This window comes from Schistocerca piceifrons, chromosome 1 (assembly GCF_021461385.2).
Source record: "Schistocerca piceifrons isolate TAMUIC-IGC-003096 chromosome 1, iqSchPice1.1, whole genome shotgun sequence".
NCBI classification, from domain to species: Eukaryota; Metazoa; Arthropoda; class Insecta; order Orthoptera; family Acrididae; genus Schistocerca; species Schistocerca piceifrons.
The window spans coordinates 700,369,038-700,394,081 of NC_060138.1; the positions used below are offsets into that span (position 1 = coordinate 700,369,038).

Below are 25,044 nucleotides of genomic sequence, written 5' to 3' on the forward strand. Positions count from 1 at the left end.
TTTATTACTCATTTCAGGGCACAAAAAAGAGTTAGTCTAAGTCCTGTCAGAGAATATGATTCAGCTGTTCCAGTCCTGGGTGCTACTGAGTCATGAGAGGAGTGCTCCTTTGTGGTCGGACAGTGGTAATATGGAAGGTGGTAGGTGACTCATGTTCTTTACAATTTTGGGAGGGTAATTTCGGTCTTTGAAGTCCTCAGTGAGATCCTTGGTATATTTGGAGAGGGATGTTCAACACTATAGTTGCAACTGCCATGAGTGGCTAGATCTTACGGAAGGGACTTCTTGGTATGGGATCGGTAGTAGCTGCCAAGTGGATGTGCCAGTGGTGGTTGGTAGATTTGATATGGAGCAAGGTACTGATGCAGCCAACTTGAGGTGGAGGTCAACATCAACTCTCCAAATATAGCAAGTGTGTCAACGAGGCTTTCAAAGACCAAAATTGCCCTCCCAGCCTTTTACAAAAACAGATCTCCTGTGCCTTGTCTCTCCTGTCACTTACCACCTTCCACAGTCCCATCATCTGGCCATAAATGAGCACTCCTCTCATGACTCAGTACCCCAGGAATGGAGCAATGAGTCACGTTCTCTGCCAGGGTTTCAACTACCTCTCATAGTGCCCTGGAATGAGGAATATCCTACCCAGTATCCTTCCCATCCCTTCCTCAGTGGTATTCTGCCTTTAACCAAATCTATGCAATATCATTATCTGTCTCTACTCTACCGCTGTTCCCAAGCTGTTGCCTCATTGTTCATATACCTGTAACAGATCTAGCTGCAAGATCATCGCATAGATCCTCCCACCATCATCTAGCCCAGTCTGACCACAAGCATCAGCCACTCATCAAAGGCAGGACTACCTGTGAAAGCAGTCACGTGATCAACAGACCAAATTGCAACGAGACTGTGCTATGTTTTATGTGGGCACAACAACTGACAAGCTGTCCAATTGCATGAATGGCTGCCAACAAACTGGCTAGGAGACAGCTGGACCAACCAGTTGCTGAAAATGCTGTTCAATATAATGTGCTTCACTTCAATGACTGCTTCACAGCTTGTGCTGTCTTGCTCCTTCCCACCAACACCAACAGTGGCCTTTCTGAAGTGCGCAAGTGAGAACTCTCCCTGCAATACACCCTACGTTCCTGTAACCCCCCCCCCCTCCCCCCCCCCCTGTCCTCTCAACCCCTCCTCATAGCATCAGCCTTCACTCGTCCCTGTTCTTCACCCACCTATCCCCTTCCTTGCTCTCATTCCAGCACTACAGAGCCTTTTATTTCACCCATGCTCTCACCAGTCTCTCTTTTTTCCCCCTCCTCTGCTTTTCTCCTTTTCTGCTCCCCTCTCCCCTCCCCTCCCCAACTATCCAACTGCACCTGGACAGCACTGTCCTGACCCCATCATGGCCCTGCATGCAGCACTACACCCTACCCTGCTATCCTTCCCCCTCCCCATCCCAGCCTCCTCCTTATTGCTTCTCCCATCAGGTGCAGCTGTTTGTAGTCTGGCCTCACTAGCCAGAATCAGTGGTTGTGTGTGTGTGTGTGTGTGTGTGTGTGTGTGTGTGTGTGTGAGAGAGAGAGAGAGAGAGAGAGAGAGAGAGAGCTGTGCTTGCATGAATGCGTGGGTGTTTTATACATTAGAAGAAAGCTTTTCGGCCGAACGCTCACATGTATAGCAATCTTTTTGTTGTGCCTGTCTACTTTCCATATTGTTGTTATTCCATCCTGGATGAGTTTCCACTATTGTTAACATTTTACCAATATTCTGACCATTTAGGATTAGATAATAAGGATAAAATAAAGAAGGATTTACAAGAATAACAATGGGAATATAATTATGAAGCAGTTGCTGGAAATAAGAAATGAAAATCTTTTACATAAATTTTGAAGTCACTTTGAATTTTTTTCTGCTCATACTGATGAGAATATAATTGAAGGGGATGAGGGGAGGGGGGCAGAAGGCTAAGTAATGCCTGGAAATAAATTGTGTTAAAAAAAGAGACTTCTCTGTAACTCAGAGGACAAGTCACAATCTAGAATTGAACAAATTAGAGTATGCATCTTCAATACTTAATACATATTAGCAGCAGAAGTTGGGTCTTAGTCTCATATTGCTGACCAAATAGTATTCACATCTGACACAGAATATATGAATGTGTAGTAGAATTGGCTTAAGCATCATTTATTTATAACCTGTGTGTTGTGGACATACAGCTGAGTTTCATTTTTATGATGTGATAGGCATAATCATGTACACATGCTTCAGACACAGATGCCAGGTTTTGTGCTTGAATGCTTCACAATTTCTTTTGACCATAATTAACATACAATAATGAGCATTTGAAAATGAAATTTTATACTCCAAAACTGCTCATGCTCTAAGAAAAAAAAAAGTAGCTGTTGCAAGGAATTAAAGATGTTTCAACTGTTGACACAAAAACCAGTCTTCAGTGATATGGAGAAAATAAACTACTCTGTAATGGTTTTAGAACATATTTCTCCCCTTAAAATCCTTTGATGAAACTAATTTGAGTTTCCTTTACAGTGAGTTGTGTGCCATTCAAAATTTTTAAGGCTGAAGGTTGTCGCGATAGAGCATCCAGTATCCTATTGACTTTACAAGAGAAATATTTAATTTCAAAGTCAAATTTCTGTTATCTAAATGCTTGTTTGGTCGTCTTGTTATGCATTAAGTTGCAATAAATCAGGGAAAATAATGACTTTTGGTTTGTTTTCTAAATTATATGTCTCCTGGGAGACAATGTTCAAATTTTCGAAACCTCATACGACTGTATTTGCTTAACTTTCTGTTATAGGATACAATGCATTTCCAAAAATGTCAATAATTACTTTTTAATTTAATAGTCTGGTGTTCTATCTTCCTGTGAATTGAAGACAACTAGTATAGTTTTTTTAATTCTATACCCTTTGTTATTGATTCCTAAATAAAAATCTGACAATTTTGCATAGTAAAAGGTCAGTGCTTGACATAAACTTGTCTATAACTTCAAATGCTGCATTTTGTTCTGTGTCCTGCAGCAACAGCGAACTCGTTTTAATAATTTTAATGGTGCCAGATTATTTAAACTTAAGTCATCCACAAATCTTGATAAAAGCAACAAATACTTTAAAAAAGTATAAAAGAAATTTTAATTGTGTTTCTGCAATGTAGTTTTGAAAAATTTTGAGTAGCCTCCAATTTGGCAGTGCCTGTTTAAGTGCCCTTTGAAGGCATATTTGTCCTAAAATTTTAAGTGTTTCCTTGAACATTCCAATTTTTAAAGTTTACAATAATGCCACTTTATCCGAAAACTTCTGACATGTTATCAATAGCTTGTAGATACTCTTCCCATGTATCTACCCAGTGAGTTGGTACATTGGTTAAGAAACTGGATTCTCATTTGAAAATATGCATGTTCAAATCCCTGTGTGGTGACCCAGATTTAAGTTTTCCATAGTTTCCCTAAATTGTGTAAAGGCAAGGCCCAAGATAGTTACCGGATTGTGCTCCATCTCTAATGACCCTAATGTTCCTTCCTTCTTCTTCCACACATATTTGTTTTTATTAAGATAGCATCCATATATACAGTTATTCTTGTCAAGAGCATTTATCCTAGTACTTGGTTCAGTGTTCACAGAGGTGTGGAAATTGACTCTTTTTACCCCAAAGGTTGACACCATCAACTGGTAGAAGTAATGCATTGTACTTTCTACTTTCTTCAAAAAATTTAATCAACCAATAACTAATGATGAGGCTGAAGCTGGTCAGATAATACATCTGTTTGAAATTCTGTAATTGCTCTTCTGCACTTCTCTCGTTGATCACTCTGGGGCAGTATTATTCAATTGACTAATCTAGTGGCAGTTACAATGCAAACATGTCCATCCACTTTGCTTATTTGATGCATTCAGTTGTTATAATAAATTATGGAATGCCCTGTAATGCCATATCTGGCATTCATTTTGTGTCTTGTCATGTGGCACTGTTCTTCACAAGTGCTGGGTAAGCTTTTATTATTATGCATTCAGAGTTGTTCATTATTCCTGATTCAAATTAAAATACTTCTGCACATTTTTGCAGTATGGTGACCATGTCCTATTTGCATCTACTGCTATAAATTTTGATTCATTTCTTTCTCTGCTGTCATCTTTTCTCTGTTAGCGCATTGTAATCTCTCATAAACTCTTCTTCATCTAATTTTATTAGTATAACTCTTAGTTGCACACAGATAACTCCTGAATTTCTTTAAGTTCCTTAAACCCTAGTTTTCTGTCATTAGCTTCCTGTTATTTTACTAGTCTCACAAAAATCAATCTGCACTGACTGAGTGAAGTGGCTAAACAGTAAGACACTGGATATTTATTGAGGAGAACAGTGATCCAAATCCCTCTCTGGACTACCAGATCTAAAGTGGTTAAGGAAAATGCTTGAATGGCTCCTGTGAAAAGTAATCATTTTTCTATCTTTAAAGACTTCATTGACAATGGGACATTAATCCTTAATCTTCCCTCCTTCAGTATGCACTGCATTTGCTATTAACCAGTCTATTACCAAACTAAAGCTGACACATGAAGATAGTACAATAAGAACAATTTATTTGTATTAATCCTGTCGTATTGCCAACCTGTTCAGTACCTGACCACCTAATGGTGTGCTCTTGCTGCCAGCTGTACTGAATTCTGGAGATGTTGGTTATTGTGCAGATTCACATAGCTTCTCAGATGAATTTATTTATTTGTTAGTTAATTCCACTCACAAAAGTATTCTTTTCTGTTTCCTGAGCTAGAGCTGCTTTGTTTTGATAATGTATAGTACTTCCATTATTAACAAAACTGATTAGCTCTTCTTCTTGCTATAAATCAAGCAAAAGCTCATCCATGTATAGCAGGAGGTTTAATGAAGGATTTGTTATGAAATTTATAGCATACCCTTTGTAATTTCTTCCCATTGTACTGATTTGTCTCTGTAAATCACTTGAATTACTGGAATTACTTTTATGCATCATGTTCCTTAAACAAGGCATAAACCACTCACCAGTTATACTGTAAATGTCACAAAGATGCATCTTCTCTGATCGTACATTATGATTCACATAATCAGATATTAAAAAGTTTGAGCTGGTTATGTGGTGCTATTGTGTGACTTAAAAAGAAAGCAAACTTTCTCTTAGTGAAAGTGTGAATGAAAGTAACAGTGCAGTAATATCTCTGAAATCGGACTATGGCTGTTTAATTTCCCATCAGTGCAGTTGATCATCAGTGAAATCTAGTTATTATCGTATTTACAAAAAGAGTTAAATATTAGTCCACATTTATTTTATTGTTGGTAGATGGAATATGGCCCTCAGACATACTGCACATATATTTTTCTTATGCAATAACTTAATGACGTAAATCGAATGTAGGTATTCATATCCTTATTGCCATCTCTTTTCAAAGATGCTTAACAATGATATGCTTATATCTGTTTGGAAAGTAATACCTTAATTAATGCAGCATTCTGTACATAAAAGGGAACATTATTTTTTACATACTTTTGGGAATGCTTTTAACACTTTGGTGACCAAGCCCAAGTGCACCTCAAGCCATGACACTGCATTCCAAGGCCCATGCCCAAGTATATCTTGTATCAGTATGTTTCACAACACTTAAGCCCCCTGTCACTTGAACGAGCTTGTGGAGCACTACTAGGACGCAAAGTGAGGCACTAAAATTATTGTGCTAAGCATGAAAAAATAAGGAACTGGTGCAGTTTTAATTATTTAGGTCATTAATGACACAGTAGAAGGCTTTCCCAAAACATTGAATATGATGAATGAAAATAATTTATTCCCTTGCTAGCTAGGCTTCATTGTGTGACAAAATACCAACAAATTTGAATCACTAATAACTATAAGACTAATAATGCGTAAACAATGGTTGGGCCCATAACACATCTACACCTGCATGACTACTCTACAAATCACACATAAGTGCCTCACAGAGGGTTCATCTAACCACCTTCACAATAATTCTCTGTATTTCTAGTCCTAAGCACTGTGCAGAAGAAATGAACACCTATACCTTTCCATGTGATCTCCAATTTCCCTTATTTTATATGATTATCATTTCTTCCTGTGTCGCCAACATAATATTTTCACTTTCAGAGGAGAATGTTGGTGGTTCAAATATCGTGAGAAGATCCCACTGCAAAAAGAAATGTCTTTGTTTTAATGTTGTCCACACCAAAACCCTGTGTCATGTCCATGACATTCTCTCCCCTATTTCTCGATACCACAAAATCTGCTGTCCTTCTTTGAACTTTCTTGATATACTCCATTAATCCTATCTGCAGCAGTACTCCAAAAGAGGACAGACAAGCATTAGCAGATCCGTTGCATCTGCTAAGTGTTCTGCCAATAAAACACAGTCTTTGGTTCAACTTCCCCACAACATTTTCCAATATAAATTGATCATAATTGTAATTACTATGTATTTAGTTAAATTTATGGCATATTGATTTGATTGATTTATTGTGTAATGGAAGTTTAATGGATTCCTTTTTGCACTCATGTGGATGACCTCACATTTTCCCTTATTTAGGATCAATTGCCAATTTTTGCACCTTACAGATATCTTATCTTAATCTTTTTTCAATTGATTTTACTAGATTTACTAGATGATAAGTGACAGCAGCATCTGCAAACAACCTAAAATGGGTGCTCAGATTGCCTCCTAAGTCATTCATATAGATAAGAAACAGCAGAGGGCCTATAACAGAACCTTGGGGAACTCTAGGAATCACTTATGTTTTACTCGATGACTTTCCATCAATTACTATGAACTGTGGCCTCTCTGGCAGGAAATCACGAATCCATTTTCATAGCTGAGACAATATTCCATGAGCCCACAGTTCGATTACAAAAGCTTTCTGGTGTGAAATGCTTTCTGGAAATCTAGAAATATGAAATCAATTTGAACTCCTTTGTTGATAGCACTCAAAACTTCGTGTGAGTAAAGAGCTAGTTGTGTATCACAAGAACGATGTTTTCTAAATCCGTGTTTACTGTGTGTCAGTAGACTTCTCTCCGAGGTAATTCATAACGCTCAAACACAATATAAGTATGGAGCTATTGCATCAGCATACTCTGAAAGGAACCTAAGTGGTATACAATATGGACTGGAAGACTTGCTTTTATTAAGTGATTTAAGCTGCTTCACTACTCCAAGAATATCTACTTCTAAGTTACTCATGTTGGCAGCTGTTCTTGATTTGAATTTTGGAATAGTTACTTCATCTTCTTTGGTGAAGGAATTTCAGAAGACATGTGTTTAGTAACTCTACTTTAGCAGCACTGCCATCAATAGTATTTCCATTGCTGTCATGCAGAGAAGACATTGGTTGTGTCTTGCTGTTAGCATACTTCACATACAACCAGAGACTCACTGGATTTTCTGCCACATTTCAAGACAAAGTTTCGTTGTGGCAACTGTTATAAGCATCTCACATTGAAGTTCACATTAAATTTTGAGCTTCTGTAAAAGATCACCACCATTCTTGGGGATTTTGCAGTTGTTTAAATTTGGCATGCTTTTTTCATTGTTTCTGCAACAGTGTTCTGATCTGTTTTATGTATCATGTTGGATTAACTCTATCTTTTGTTAATTTATTTAATATAAATCTCTCAATTGTTGTCAATATTATTTCTCTGAACTCAAGCCACATCTGGTCTACACTTACATTGTTAATTTGGAAGGAGTGGAGAGTGTCTCTCAGGAGGGTGTCAAGTGAATTTTTATCTGCATTTTTGAATTTTTTTTTTAGTGAATTTGTGTGGTGTTCGGTCTTGCTACATTAACCCTGTGTTCACCAATCCCTGTGTCTGTTTCGATGTTCATCATTTGCTCTGGATTATTTATTGCTAAGAGGTCAAGTGTGTTTTCACAACTGTTTACTACGTGAGTGGGCCCATGAACTAATTTCTCAAAATAATTTTCATAGATTGTGTTTAGCACAATTTTGAATGATATTTTATGCATACCTGTGGATTTAAATATGTATTTTTGCCAACACATCAAGAGTAAATTGAAGTCATCACCAGCAATAATTGCATGGGTCAGCTACGTGTTCGAAATTAGACTCAAGTTTTCTTTGAACCTTTCAGCAGTTGTACCATCTGAGTTGGGATGTCGGTAAAACAATCCAATTATTTTATTCTGGTTGCCGAGAATGACCTCTACCCATAATAACTCTCAGGAACTATCTACTTCAATTTCGCTTCAAGATCAATTACTTCTAACAGCAACAAACATGCCACCACCAACTGTGTTTAGCCTATCCTTTTTGAACACCATTAGGTCCTTCGCAAAAATTTTGGCTAAATTTACCACCGGCATTAGCCGGCTTCCAGTGCTTACAAAAGATTTGACCATCAGTGCTGTCTATTAGCACTTGGAGCTCCTCCTACCTGTGTAGCTGCTTCTTGCACATAGTGGGCTCCTGGCCTATTTAGTGGAACCTGAAACCCAAACTCACTATGGTGCAAGTCCAGGAATCTGCAGCCTAAACAGTTGCAGAAGCATCTTAGCCTCTGATTCAGACCCTCCACTGGGTTCTGAACCAGAGGTCCACAATCGGTCCTGTCAACTATGCTGCAAATGGTGAGCTCTGCTTTCATCTCGCAAGTAAGACTGGCAGCCTTTACCACTTCTGATAGCCTCTCAAAACCAGAGAGAATCTCTTCCAATCTAAAGCAACACACATCATTGGTACCAGCATGAGCCACCACCTGCAGTTGGCTGCACCCTGTGCTCTTCATGGCATCCAGAAGAACCTGTTCAACATTTGTTATGCACAAAGAGTCCACATTGGCTTTCTTCCCCTCCTTGTCAGCCATGTCCCTTAAGGGACCACATAACACGCTTAACATCGGATCTCCGAGCTGCAAATAATACCATTCTTTGTGACTACATCTGGCTGAGGGACATTGTCAGCCACAGATAGCACCTGGAAACTGCTTGCCAGACTAACTGGGCAAGCCTTATGTTCAGCCCCCCTGAGAAGTCTTTCACAGCCTACCACACACTGAGGCAAACTCCCACTTGACCACGGAAGAATGGTCAACCTCAATGCGAGCAGTAACTGGACTGGCTGCCGGTGCGGACTGATTGGCGGACTTGTGGGTCATGTTGGATGTCCATTGGATCCCACAACTGGTCCACAACAGTGATGCCCATCCACTGCAGCCTCAAGCTGTTCACCCGAAGCCAACATAGCCTTTAGCTGAGAGTGAAGTGTCACCAACTCAGCTCGTGGCCGCACGCAGCAGTTACAGTCCCTATCCATACTAAAGATGATAAAAACTGCACTAAACAGAAATAACTGTTGACACACACTACAAAACCCTCTTGTAGACACTGAAGAAAATGCAAGAACTGTGTCTAATAAATTAGATTAACACACAGAGATTCAAATACTAAATTACCAAAGCTCACAGGTTAGACTAAGTAATCCACTCCTGGTTATGAATTTGTAAAATGTCTCTAAATTGGTTACTTTCTGACATAAACAAAAAATGTGAGAATGTGTCTATTGAATATTAAATTAACATCCAGAAATTCCAAAACAAAACTACCAAAGTATATAGATGAAACTATATAATTCACTCCTGGTTAGGAACTCATAAAAGTCACAAAATCGTTTACTTCCCTGTTGTTGCTCTGTCTTGGCCAGTGGCTGCTGCCTGACTGTCAGATGATGTCTGTATGTGTTTGTCACTCAATATTTGTTCTGTCTATGAGATCGTGCCTTACAAATTATCTTTGTGTTAAGTTATAAATTGGTGTAGCATGGAACAGGTCATTGTAAAGAGCATGTGGAACACTACTAGGAGCAAAGTGAGACAATAAAATTATTTGCTGGAATATAAATTGGTGAAAAATGCTATTAAATTGAAAATTACAAAGTAGTGACTCATAAATAGCTCTGTATTATAGAAAATGAAAGTCAGAAGAAAGCTTTAGTTGTAAGGTATTCAAAATGCCTAAAAGAGAGCCATGGCAGCATTGAAGAGTAATACAAATTCAGTACAAAGGGTTTGCGCAGCTGACCCAACAGGCTTGCAACTGCTAATGACAGTCCAAACTTTGATTTATCTATTCTGGAACCGTTGCGCTATGTGTAAGCATTGTGTTAAAGACAGTTATGAAAAGGATAAATTGCTACTTGCCATAAAGAAAATATGTTGAGTTATAGACATGGATGACGAAAAGACTGTTACACACTGAGCTTACGGCCAAAGCCTTTTTCACAAAAAAAGGAAAGACAAACTCATTCACACAAACATGCACATCTCATGCACACATGACTGCTACCTGTGGCTGCTCCAGACAGACTGCATCTGTTGCATTGAACAAAAGCAATAAACTGGAATTGAACAGGGCATGGGGAGGGAGAGGTGGGTACATGTGGAGGGAGAGAAGAATGCTGTCTCACAGAGTGTGCAGAAGATGGCAGCACAAGGCTGCCAGGCACAGTATTGTGAGGCTGTTTGGGGGACAGGGGGATTGGAGGGGGGAATGGAAAAGGAGAGGATCAGAGAGGGTAAAGATAGGTAGGTACACTGACAGAGTGGCACACAATGAGGGTGAGGGGACATGAACTAGGAGGAGGTGATAGGACAGAGGGGCCAGAAACTATTGGGTGAAGGGTGTGGGGCAATAAGTTATTGCAGGTTGAGGCCAGCATAATTTTGGAAGTGGAGAAAGTATTGTAAGGATAACTCCTGTACATGCAGTTCAGAAAAGCTGCTGGTGGGAGGAAGGATCCATATAGTGCAGATTGTGAAGCAGCCATTGAAATTAAGCAGCCATTGAAATCAAGGAGCTATTGAAACCAGGTGCATGTTGTGGTGCAGGGTGATCCACTTTCCACTTGGTTACAGTTTGGTGGTGGCCATTCATTCTGGTAGACAGCTGATTGATAATCATACCAATATAAAAATCTGTGAAATGATTGCAGGAGTGCTGGTATATGACATGGCTGCTTTTGCGGGTGACCTGGACTCTGATGGCATAGGATAAACCTGTGACAGGAGTGGAATATGAAGTGCTGGGCCGTTGTATTGGGCAGATCATGCACCTTGTAGAAAGGGGCTGGCATTGGGATTGGCTTATGGATGTACAAGGATATTATGGAGGTCAGGTGGTCAATGGAACACCGCTTTACGAGGCATGGGAAGAATGTTGGGTAGGCGTCTCTCATTTCAGGACATGTTGATCGATAATCAAAGCCCTGAAGAAGGATGTGGTTCAGTTGTTTCAGTCCAGTCTGATATTGGGTAATGAAGGCATCACTACTTTTATACTTGGTTCTTGGGGGTAGTAGTAAGATTGGGGTGGGGGGGGGGAGGGGGGGGGGGGGGGAATGGTATGGGAAATTTGATTGCGGACTAGGTCTGTGAAGGTCTTTGTGAGACTTTCACCGTACTGGGCAAAATAATTCTTGTCATTGTAGAAACACATCCCCAGATGGCCACACTGTATGAGAGTGATTTTTTGGTATGTAAGGATAGCAGCTGTCAACATGCAGGCACTGTTGGTGGTTGGTGGGTTTAATGTGGACAGAGGTGTGGAGGAAGTTGCCACAGAGGAGGAGGTCAACATTAAGGAAGGTGACATGCTGGGTTGAGAAGGACCACATGAAATGGATGGGACATAAGGTGTTGGGGTTGTGAAGGAATGAGATTAGGGTGTCTGAGCCCTGAGTCGTGATCGTGAAGATGTCATCAATGAAGCTGAACCAGACCACCGGTTTGGGGTTTTGGGAGGCTAGGAAGGTTTCCTATAGATAGCCAATAAACAGGTTGGTATAGGAGGCTCACACAGGGTGCCCAAAGCTGTGCCACAGATTTATTTTTATACCTTCCCTTTAAAAGAAGTAGGAGTTGTATGTTAGGATAAAGTTAGTAAGGTGTATGAGGAATAACATAGTGGGTTCAGAGTCTGAAGGACGTTGGGATAGGTTATACTCAAGAGCCTGGGTATGAATGATGTTGATGTGTAGGGAAGTGGTGTCAACAGTGATAAGTAGAGATCCAGGAGGTGAAGGGGTGGGGATGGTGGAGAGTCGGTGGAGAAGTGGTTGGTATCTTTGACATGGAAGGCGAGATTTCAGGCAATTGGTTGGAGGTGTTGATCAGTAAGATCCGAATTGCTGTCAGTGGGAGCACAATAACCAGCTACACTGAGGTGTCCCAGATTGTTTGGTTTATGGATTTTGAGGAGCATGTAGAAGGTGGGGGTGCAGGGTTCATAGGGGTAAGGTAGGACATGATTCAGGGGAGAGGTTCTGGGAAGGGTCTAGGCTTTAAGCAGGGATTGAAGGTTACACTGGACTTCCAGGATTGTATGATGGGCAAAGTGTATAGGTGGAGTCAGATAGTTGGCAGAGACTTTCCACCAGGTGGTCATTGTGATTCATAATGACTGTAGGTAGGACGATTAGGTAAGTATCTTGTTTTGAGGCTGTGTATTGCTATCCTATGTTCTTTTGGAAGATCGGTGTTCTTAGGAAGGATAGTTAGGCCAATTTGGAGGTAAGAAATGCCTGGAAGGTGAGGAGGGGGTGGTTAGGTGGAAGGTGTGTGTGTGGTGGGGGGCGAACCATGGTTGTATAGTGGTATGAACTGGGAGAGGCAGGGTTCAGTGTTGGGATTAGATTGGCCTTGGTTGGAGGCATATGTAGCAAAGAACTGTTTCCATTGAAATGGCTGGCAGAAGGAGATTAGATCACTGACAGTTCCAGCGTGTTTAAATTTGGTTATACGGCTGGAGATGAGGCCTTTGGATAGGACTGAAACTTCTGTGGGACCGAGAAACTTACAGAAAGATTAATAATAGTGCTCTGAGATTGTTTTGGCACTGGATCTGGTGAGGTGTTGGTTGGCAGTCTTGGGGGATGCAGTAAGTTGAAAAGGTCATCTAGTCAGGATTTGGGTGCTGTGAGGGGTTGATGAGAAGGGACACTGTGGTTAGGATAGGGGTTGGATAGGTGCAATGGGATGTCAGCACATTGGATGACTATGGAGGTGGTGTCTGCAGTGCTACTACAGGTGTTAGAGAGCAAGGGATTCAAATTCAGAGATGTGATGTCTGTAGTGGGGATTGCTTAGCATCAATATCTTCAGTGTTGCCACAAGTTCTGGAAATCAGGGAATGTCAGGGCATTTCAAACACATCAGGGAAACTTGAAAAAAAAAAAAATGAAAAATCTCATTTTTGGCTCAGGCAATGAAATGGTTTGTTTACTGAGATGTCATGCATTGTTGCTGACTGGGTCCAGATGAGTATGTGCACTATTTCCCTACTCCTTCATTCCTATTGCTTCTCCCCTTCCCACCATTCTCCTCAGCTTCCAGTCAGTGCTGCCATCACTTCTTGCTGCTAGCGTAGCAGCTGCCAATGAGAGACAGGGAGGCTTGAGGAGTGGTTTGTTTGAAGATTCTCAGAGGAGGTAGATGCACCAGCCAGAGATGGTGGTCATGTGTGCATGAGTTGTGTCTGAGTGTTTGTGTGAATATGTGTGTGGTCTAATTTTCTGACAAAAGCTGTGGCTGAAAATTTAGTTGTGAGTGTGATTGTCTTTTCTACTTGCCTGTCTGTGGCTCAGAAATCATATTTACAGTGAGTTGCTACCTATCCCCATTATTATTGACTCTCAGAGTATTTGAACAAGTCATCTGTTGCCTGGATTGATCACCGTGGTCTCATTACATCAACATGCTGTCTGTAGCTCATGAACATCTGGCCGAGTGGATTTCCACAATGGGCCAAATCCGTAGGCCATTTCTGCGGGTATCTGCAATGGATTGGGCTTGCCGCCCTGAAGCCATTCGGTTCCCACTAATGTGCAGGCCCTTCCCATCATATCTAGTCTCACTGATCTGTCTGAAGGCTGGATCTGTTTGTGTATGGCATAATGCAGTGGCTTTTCATGATTTATCCATCGATCCAGAACTTTGGTGCTTTTCAGCAAGCCAGCGACCATGTGCGATAAATTTCAGGTATTACAATTGTCTCACTGAAAGCATGTCATACAGTGTAGCATTTTATAGACATTTTATTTGTTCTAGTATATTTTGGCACTTCAAAAGTAGTTTATATGTTAGAAAGTATGGGTGATAAGAAGAAGGAAATAGTGCCAACATCTTATTGTCGGTCACGTACAGTGTTGGTTTACACAATCCTTCCCTGCCTTATACACTTCTTTCAAGGGACCCACTTTTTTTCTCAGGTTGTTTCTGAAATCAGTGAAGGTATTTTAAATCCGGCATGTGACTCCAAGGAAACGCGTATTTTTGTCACCACATAACATCAGGAAACACCATCTGCATGCAAGGTTTTTTTTTTTGTTTTTTTTTTTTTTTTTTTTTTAGATATTTCCGCATTTGCACTATTGTTTCTTGTACCATAGATGCAAAGACAGATTGTCAACTTACGTCTTAACTTACCGTTGAGATCTCAAAATTTGTCAGGGAAAAATGCTAATACTCATCTGGAAGTTAGGGAAATAACATGGAATTTCACTTGGGGAAACTTGTGGCAACCCTGATTTTGTGCAGGAAGCAGAGGTGTTTCTGGGATACCTGTGCCATGTTTTTGCAGTACCAGGTTTGTGAAGGACAGCGACTGACAGAATCTGTAACAGTGAATGTCACTATGAAAGAAGAGGTGGGATACAGAGAAGGAATTTTTACAGTAAGGCTGTTTGGTGGAATTTTTTAGTTTAGGCAACATTTAAGGAACAGGAAGTGGGACAGGGTTTTAGCCAGGGAAAGGGATACTGTTTTCTTAAACTGGTGCAGAAAGATGGAGCATAGGTAGATTGTGGCAGGGGTGGCTTTGGGGAAACGAAATGACGTCATTATGTGGTTGTTAGACGAGCTGTGCAACAGAAAAAGGTGCATAAAAATAGGTACAGACACACAAAAATATGCACACATAGTGAAAATATGTAAAATACATAAAAACATACAAAAACATGGAGAGAGGATGGAATGGATGAAGTATGGGAATACGCGTGTGTTGGGACCATCTCTGTCCATATTAAACCCACCAACAACCAACAATATATCCTTTTTGACATCTGCCATCATTTCCACACCAAAAGTCCTTCCCATACAGTGTGACCATCTGGGGTTACCTATCATCATGCCCTGGAATGAGAGACATCCCACCCAACATTCTTCCCACCCTCCTAAAGTAGTGTTCCATTGCCCACCCAACCTCCACAACATCCTACTCCATCCCTATACCAGCCCAAACCCCATTCCTCGCCACAGGGATCATAACCGTGTGCAAGATCGCAATCCACACACCCAGCACTTCCTATTCCACTCCTATCACGGGCATATCCTACCCCATCAGAGGCTGAGCCACCTGTGAAAGCAACTATGTCATATACCAGCTCTGCTGCAAATGTTGCACAGCTTTTTATATTGGTATGACTACCAACCAGGTGTGCACTAGATGAACAGCCATCATCAAACTGTGGCAAAGAGCAAAGTGGGCGAGCCTGTAGTGCTACACGTAGCTAAACATAACGTGCTTGATTTTAATGGCTGCTTCATAACCCACACCATGTGTATCCTCTCCCCACCACCAGCTTTTCTGAACTGAGCAAATAAGATTTACCCTTACAACACCTTCTCCCCTTCCAAGATTTATTCTGGCCTCAGCCTACAATAACCTACATCCCGACACCCTCCACCCCCCACCCTTCATCCAATAGTTTCTGCCTCCTCTGACCTAATACCTCCTCCCAATTCACATCCCCTCACTCCCACTGTTCGCTGCTCTCTGGCAGTGCACCTTGAGTTCATCATGCAGAAGATCATCGGTTGGGACAGTGCCTGGCAGCTCGCAATCGCTCTCAGAAACTACTCTCCACTTTAAAACTTCCTGACAGATTAAAACTTTGTGCCAGGCTGGGACTCAGTTGAGGGTCATTTGCCTTTCATTGGCAAGAGCACTTAAACTGAGCTACCCAGGTATGCCTCACAATGCTCTCTCACAGCTTCAACCCCACATATACCTCTTCTCTTACCTTTCAACCGTAGTTGTGGCTAAGCCATTTCTACAAAGTATGCTTTCTTCTGGGAGAGCTAGTTCCATAAAGGATGCAGGTAGGAGAAAAGGTACTGGCAGAAGTGAAGCTGTGTGAACCAGTCACAAGTTGTGCTTGGATAGTTCAGTGAGTGAGCACTTTACCATGAAAGGCAAAGTTCCCAGGTTTGTGTCCCTGTCTTGCACACAATTTTAATCTGCCAGGAAGTTTCAGATCAGCATACACTCAGCTATAGAGGGAAAATTCAAACTGGAAACACTCTACTTCAAGTGAGCAGTTACTTCTTTCTCTATGAAAAGATCACCTTATGTAATGCTGCCCATTTCCATCATCTGAATCATTGATTCAGAAACTGCTTTCTAACATGGAGGGATACACTAAGGTGACAAAAGTCATGGGATACCTCCTAATATCATCGGACCTCTTTTGCCCAGCATAGTTTCCATTGACTCAACAAGTTGTTGGAGGTCCCCTGCAGAAATATTGAGCCGTGCTGCCTCTATAGCTGTCCATAATTGCAAAAAGTGTTACCAGTGCAGAATTTCATGTACTACCTGTTCTCTCAGTTATGTCCCATAAATTTTCCATGGTATCCATGTCAGGTGATCTTGGTGGCCAAATCCTTCGCTCAGATTGTCCAGAATATTCGTCAAACCAGTCACGAGAAATTGTGGTCCAATGACATGGTGGCGCATTGCCATCCATAAAAATTCCATCATTATTTGGGAATGTGAAGTCCATATCAATGAATGGCTGCAAATCATCTCCAAGTAGCTGAACATAACTGTTTCCAGTCAATAATCATGTCTGTTGGACCAGAGGGTCCAGTCCGTTCCATGTGAACACAGCCCACACCATTATCGAGCCACCATCAGCTTGCACAGTACCTCGTTGACAACTTTGGTCCATGGATTCACTGGGTCTGTGCCACACTTGAACCCTGCCATCAGTTGTTACCAACTGAAATTGGGACTCATCTGACCATGTCACAGTTTCCTAGTTGTCTAGTAACCAGCCAACATGGTCACTGCAGGCAATGTCATGCTGTTAGCAAAGACACTTGCTTTGGTCATCTGCTGCCATACCCCATTAATGCCAAATTTCACAGCAATGTCATAACGGATGTGTTCATCATCTGCCTTACATTGACCTTCGTGGTTTTCTCATGCAGTGTTGCTTGTGTGTTAGCACTGGCAACTCTACGCAAGTGCTCCTGCTCTTGGCTGTTAAGTGAAGGCTGTCAGCCACTGCATTGTCTGTGGTGAGAAGTAATGCCTAGCATCTGGTATTCTCAGCACGCTCTTGACACTGTGGATCTCTGGATGTGGATTCCGGAAACAGCGATCGTGTGAGACCCAACTCGCTTTATTTGTTCATGAGACCCAGAAAATATTAGATGCAGGCTCCCGGGTAGATGCTATTTTCCTTAACTTCCAGAAGGCGTTCGATACAGTTCCGCACTGTCGCCTGATAAACAAAGTAAGAGCCTACGGAATATCGGACCAGCTGTGTGGCTGGATTGAAGAGTTTTGAGCAAACAGAACACGGCATGTTGTTATCAATGGAGAGATGTCTACAGACATTAAAATAACCTCTGGCTTGCCACAGGGGAGTGTTATGGGACCATTGCTTTTCACAATATATATAAATGACCTAGTAGATAGTGTCGGAAGTTCCATGCAGCTTTTTGCGGATGATGCTGTAGTATACAGAGAAGTTACAGCTTTGGAAAATTGTAGCGAAATGCAGGAAGATCTGCAGCAGATAGGCACTTCGTGCAGGGAGTGGCAGCTGACCCTTAACATAGACAAATGTAATGCATTGCGAATACATAGAAAGAAGGATCCTTTATTGTATGATTATATGATAGCAGATTCAACACTGGTAGCAGTTACTTCTGTAAAATATCTGGAAATATGCGTACAGAACGATTTGAAGTGGAATGATCATATAAAATTAATTGTTGGTAAGGCGGGTACCAGGTTGAGATTCATTGGGAGAGTCCTTAGAAAATGTGGTCCATCAACAAAGGAGATGGCTTACAAAACACTCGTCAGTGTGGGATCCGTACCAGATCGGGTTGACGGAGGAGATAGAGAAGATCCAAAGAAGAGCGGCGTGTTTCGTCATAGGGTTATTTGGTAACTGTGATAGTGTTACGGAGATGTTTAGCAAACTCAAGTGGCAGACTCTGCAAGAGAGGCGCTCTGCATTGTGGTATAGCTTGCTGTCCAGGTTTCGAGAGGGTGCGTTTCTGGATGAGGTATCGAATATGTTGCTTTCCCCTACTTATACCTCCCGAAGAGATCATGAATGTAAAATTAGAGAGATTCGAGCGCGCATGGAGGCTTTCAGACAGTCGTTCTTCCCGCGAACCATACGCAAATGGAACAGAAAGGGAGGTAATGACAGTGACACGTAAAGTGCCCTCCGCCACACACCGTTGGGTGGCTTGTGGAGTATAAATGTAGAATATTGAATTCCCTACTGTTTTCTGAAATGGAATGCCCCATGCATTTAGCTCCAACTACCATTCCACAATCAAAGTCTGTTAATTCCACATGCTTGGCCTTAATCACATCAGAAACCTTTCCACATGAAACACCTGAATGCAAATGACAGCTCTGCTAATGCACTACCCTTTTATACCCTGTGTACATGATACTATCACCATCTGTATATTTGCATTTCACTATCCCATGACTTTTGTCACCTCACTGTATGTAACAAGCAGTAACAATGAGCTGCAGCAGCACTCCTTTTTGCATTTATACAGAAAATTTGCACAGCCAGTTACTTAGTACTGTTTCTTCAACAATGAAATGTACTGTCATGGACATTGTCCTTATTCTATTTACTGCAAATTCAGCCAACATTGTTATTTTTTTGATTGTGTTCTGTTTAGTTTTATTATATTATAGAAGATGTTAATTGTATTGTGCATTTTATTTTTCTTTTGTTTACAACTTTTATTGGAACTGAACATTTGTGGTTATAGTACAGGAAAACTTCAGCAACCTTTCATATGGTAACTTTGTTATAAATTTCCCACCTTCTTCAGTGCTACTGTGATCATGTAGCAACCTAATAATTTTCCTTTAAACCTTTTGATATATTAACATTCAATCATTTTCTGCAGGTAAATATTCAGAATTAGACTTAAATCTATCGTGGAGTATCTTCAATTCAGTACCAATATTGGACTGATTATTACTTTAAAGTAGTGCACATGTTCTGAAAGACTATTTTACAGCATAGTATTGACATATAATTTTGATCCGTTACAAGTGTTCAATTTATAGGTTCTTGGCCCTATAGCAACAATAACACATCTGGAGTGAAGACATAGTGAAGCAGCATTGCTGACTTTTTAGTCTGGTCTCTGGCTTTGATGTGTGTAGATCCATGCACCAAGTGATATAATAAGACACGTGTGTTATATAGAGTATGATTGTCTTTTTCTCACTACCAATACTAAGTGCCTACATCGGTGACACTGAGTTTTCTACTCCACCGAGTTTCCGCAACTATGCAGTTTCTGTGCATTTTCTGTGTTTCTTGTTGTGCCTGACAATGCTGTCTGATCAGCACTGGTTGTTATGCGACAGCAGCACAGATGCAGCAAACTATCCGCAAAATGTTGAAAATGCACATAACAATTTCTTCTTCTGTAAGTGTGCAATCTTTAGTGACTCACAAGTGCCTATCGTGACAGCATTGTGCATCGCACATCTCAACAATACCTGCGTCAGTCCCTGTTATCGGACTACAATAACACTTCTTTCACATAAAAATGCAATGATTGACAATCACTTCTTGGCACCTTCGACCCGTCAAATCCACTTTGTGATGACTGTCTCACAGATGTGAATGTCGGAACATGCGCGTCTTCCATGCTGTGTAAACATACATTTGCCTCAGCCAGAAGCAACATCAACCATATTGCTTTCCACAGCAAGCACAGCTTGGGCCAGTGGCTACCTGCCCGGCATGACTTCCACCAAATAAGGGGTCAGCCAACCCTCTCACACCAGTCGCCAGTTGCCACATGCCTTTCTGTCAAATGGGGTCCACTTCTGAAATGCTCCTCTACAGCCGTCAACACTGGGTGCGATACACCATTTCATAAGATGCATCTACAACCCAACAGGACTTGCCTTCTTCCAATGAAGGACACATTGCTAGGGTTTGCCTCCCTGAAGCTATTAATATGCCTCCACAGGGACAATACCACGATACAGGCTTTAGTAGCACAATACCAGAATTTAGTATCTTACACCACAACTTTGCAACAACAATCCTACGATACTCTTACTCATTTCCAAAGAATCAATCTACTAGAGTCTGACCCCCTCCATGTCAAGGCATAGTTCACTACAGCAAAGTTAATAACACAGTATAACAGTGTCCTTGATGATAAGACAAAGTTCATGACACTGATTGCACACCTAAGTGGCAATAGTGACTTAATCAGTGATATAATTCTCCACCCTTCAGTTTGTGACAAGTACCCAACACTGAAGCATACCATCTATCTCTTTCACCAGAACAACAACTGACACAGGTCATCTGTTACAAAGAACTAAGCTCACAGACATTGTCGCAATTGTGGTGCAGGCTCCACACAATTGCAAACCATTCTGTACTGTCTGATGCTATGTTAAGGCCTCTCTGCCTACTTAAGCTTCCACTGCACATCCAGTCATCACTCCAGGTCAGCGAGGATTGCCCCATGACTGAACACATCACCCTCATTTACAAACTTAACAGGCTCCAGACACAAAATGACAGCATAAACAAGCCATCATTCTTCAAAGACTTACGCTACATAACCGATGCCCATATGGTGCAGCACGGCACACAGGCCAGCTGCCGACCAACTATCCCTACCAGCATCTTCACTGACTGCAGCCACCACAGTTTACTACCTGTGATGCTTGCTCAGTCTGTGTCCAACTGGCAGACTGCTATACTCAGAGGCAAAGTGTAGTGACGCAACAAGACTGTTACGCCACTTGAGGTAGCCGAAAGAAAGGCACGCGTACACACACGCCGACGGGCGTTAATTCTGGAACAGGATAACTATTGAATGGTAGCAAGAAAAGTACGTAGCTGCTTTATACTTAACTTTACTGATCCTTGTGATACATCTCTCTTGACTATACAAATGCGACTCGTAAGATACATGCACTGTTACAATTGGTGCCTTGCTAGGTTGTAGCCATGGACTTAGCAGAAGGCTATTCTAACTGTCTCTCGGCAAATGAGAGGAAGGCTTCGTCCGTATTGTCGCTAGCAATGTCGTCCGTACAACTGGGGCGAGTGCTTGTTCGTATATCGAGACCTGCCTTGTGGTGGCGCTAGGTCTGATATCACACAGTGGCGACACGTGGGTCCGACATGTACTAAATGGACCGCGGCCGATTTAAACTACCACCTAGCAAGTGTGGTGTCTGGCGGTGACACCACATTCCTCCCCCGGCGAACGGTCGTGAGATAAGGCTTCCGCCCGCCGTGGGGAGGACCCCATGTTGACGTATGCGATGAGGTGGGGAGCCTAACAACAGGCGAGGCTGTGCCACCCGCACCCGGCCATTCGGTCTGAGGGGAGCTAGGAAATGTCTGAAAACCTAGTCCAGGGTGCACGTCAACATGCGGTGTATGCGCCCGTAAAGAAACAGGAGGGGCCGAAGGGTCGATCTCCATTGCGTCGGGGTAGCCGACGCGCGATGACGTCATGTGGTCCGGAGCGGGCGGGAGTTCCATGGCGGAGGACAGCTGGCCACGGGAAGTGATCGGCGGCGCGTGACCCTGGGAGGCGCTGGGCAGCTGCAGCGAAGCGTCGAATGCGGGCTGCGCCGGCGGGAGAACAGGCGGCGGCGGCGGCGGCTGCTGCGGCGGCGGCGCGTCGCCATGGGGCAAAATGGAAGGCATCGTCGGTAACACCTGGGGATGAGGCGAGCCAGTAGATGGGACCCCAGTGCGCTGATCGGACGGCACCGTCGCTGAAAGCAGACGGGGAGCGGCAGAACGCGTGTGACGACATAGGCGCAGCTGATTGAGATGCCGACGCACCTCACCAGAGGCCCCCAAAACCAAATACATCGCGCGGCCGAGGCAGCGAAGAATGCGCCCTGCGAGCCAACGCCGTGAACCTCGATAGTTGCGATAAAATACAACGTCGCCTGGAGCAAAAGCAGGAGTCTGCCGCTGCACAGGAACCTAATGCGGCGGATGCAGCAAAGACATCAAGGTGCGATGAGGACGACCGTGGAGCAACTCAGCCGGCGAGCGACCCTCTCAGGGCTGAGAGCGATACGAAGACAAAAAGAGCAACAATGCGTCCTCCCGAGAATGTGACTCTTTCAATTTCAACATCTGTGACTTGAAAGTCCGGACCAATCGTTCAGCGGCACCGTTTGACTGAGGCGAAAACGGCGCGGATGTCAGATGTTGAATACCATTGGCCTGGCAGAATGACTGAAATTCTGCGGACATGAATTGTGGGCCATTGTCGGAAACAATAGTCTGCGGAAGACCTTCAATGCAAAAGATAGCAGACAACGCTTGGATGGTGGCGGAGGACGTCGTGGAAGACATCCGGACAACAAAAGGAAAATTACTGAAGGCGTCGACCAGAACCAACCATCGAGCATTCCAGAATGGACCAGCAAAATCAATGTGCAAGCGTTGCCAAGGGGAAGTGGCTTTTGGCCATGCAAAGACTTTCTGCGGCGGTGCGGATTGTTGTTCGGCACACGCCATGCAAGAAGAACACGTAGTCGTAATTGCAGCATCGATTCCGAACCAAGTACAGTGCTGACGAGCAAGTTGTTTCGTTCGCACTATACCCCAATGTCCTTGGTGAAGAAGCCGTAAAACAGAGGACTGTAACGAACGTGGGACCACGACTCTGGACTGATCATTATCAGAACGCAACAACAAAACACCACGTCGAACAAAAAGTCTCTCCCTGTGAGCAAAAAATCGGCAAACCAACGGATCCTCGATCCGAGACTTTGACAAAGGCCATTGCGTAGCAACATAACGCAAAACGGTAGCAAGGACAGGGTCAGCAGCTGTGGCTGTAGCTACACGACGAAAATCGATCGGAAACGATTCGACCACTTCATCGGTTTCCGAATCAATGAACATGCAAGCAAGTTCGGAAGAATCAAATGCTTTATCCTCAGAAACAGGCAAACGGGACAACGCATCAGCGTTGCCGTGCTTAGCAGTGGACCGATACAAGATATCGTAGCGGTACTGCGAGAGAAAAATAGACCAGCGAATGAATTTCTGCGCTGTACGTGGAGGTACAGGCTTGTTCGGATGAAAAAGCGAAGTCAAAGGTTTGTGGTCTGTGATGATGGTGAAGTGACGACCATACAAGAAATCATGGAACTTAGTAACACCAAACACGAGAGCCAAAGCTTCTTTCTCTATCTGCGAGTAATTTCTTTGCGCAGACGAGAGCAATTTGGACGCAAAGGCAATAGGGCGATCATGGGAGCCAACTTTGTGCGCAAGCACAGCACCGATCCCGAAATCCGATGCATCTACCATCAAGAAAAGGGGTTTCCGGGGATCGAATGGTGTAAGGCAAGTATTAGAAAGCAACGCCGATTTCAACTGGCGAAAGGCGCGTTCGCATTCCGTCGTTCAGAGAAACGGAACACCTGCACGGCGTACGCGATGAAGCGGAGCTGAAAGAGAAGAGGCAGTGCGCACATTCACTCACACCTTGTGATTCTACATTGTTCAATGTTCGTGCGACCTCATGACGCAATGCGTGAGGAACAGCGCGCTCTGAAAAATTTCGGTTGCGCGTTGACCTTCAATTCCAATTGTGCTTCACAGTTTTTAGCGCAACCTAAACCCGGTGCAATTTGAACAGACACTTGTACAGAATCACTTGCTAATTGACGTGATTTCCGGCGACGTCAACGCACAGTTTTTGTGGGACGAACACAGTCACTGTTAGAGAAAGTGGCACTGGACGAAGTGGAATTAACTACATGAATGTCCATGGGCGAAGGTCCACGATCCTGAGTGTCCTTGGTTCGATTCCGGCGCGAAGCAAAAGGCCTGGAATGATTGTGATTGTCTGATCGGAGCTTTTTCTGGCAAACACTTTGAACATGTCCTTTCCTATTATAGAAAAAGCAAATAGCTTGGCGTGACGGGCAGTGTTCACGCGAATGTCTAGTAGCACACCGCGGGCATGATTTCACAGCATTTGTGGGCTGGCGCGGCACACCTGGTTTAGAGCGTGGCGGCAGCTGCGTTTGTTTGCGCGAGGGCAGTTGACCGGGCCGCGCAGCTCGCCCGGCGGTCCGGTTAATGTTACACACCGCTGGCGAAGTTTCAAAAGATTCCTGAGCACAGTCAAGTGTGTCTTGTCTATCTAATATGTCGATCACTTGTTGAAGGGAGGGATTAACTAGTTTCAAAATGTGCTCCCGTATGCGAACATCAGAAACGTTCTGTTCAATGGCATCACGTACCATTGTATCTGAATAAGAAAGACCACAGTCACAGTCAAATGCACAGTCCCTAGTAAATCCTTGCAATGTTGCTACCCACTCCCTATTAGTTTGACCGGCCGTACGTTTTGTACGAAAAAACGTATACCGTTTTGCAACCATATTAACTGTTTCTTTGAAATAGGCATCTAAAGCAGACAAAATTTCCTCGTAGGATACAGTTGCTACGTCGCGTCGGGGAAACAATTTCACTATCACACGGTATGTGGACACACCGACACAAGAAAGCAAAAACGGCTGCCGCTCATTACCTTGAATTCTGTAGGCGGCGAGATGGAAGGCGAACTGGCGGTACCATTCCTGCCAAGTCTCGTGGGTTTCATCAAAACTGCGAAACGGTGGTGCAACGGCAGGTTGTGGCTGCGGTACCGGTGAAGCGGCGGTGGCCGCA

At 43.0% G+C, this 25,044-nt stretch overlaps 1 protein-coding gene across 4 annotated transcripts in view; it reads left to right on the plus strand.

Moving 5' to 3' along the window:
- The window catches only part of LOC124710318 (4-trimethylaminobutyraldehyde dehydrogenase A-like), a 203,434-nt gene that overhangs the window by 169,328 nt on the left and 9,062 nt on the right, over positions 1–25,044 (plus strand). The window lies entirely within an intron of this gene.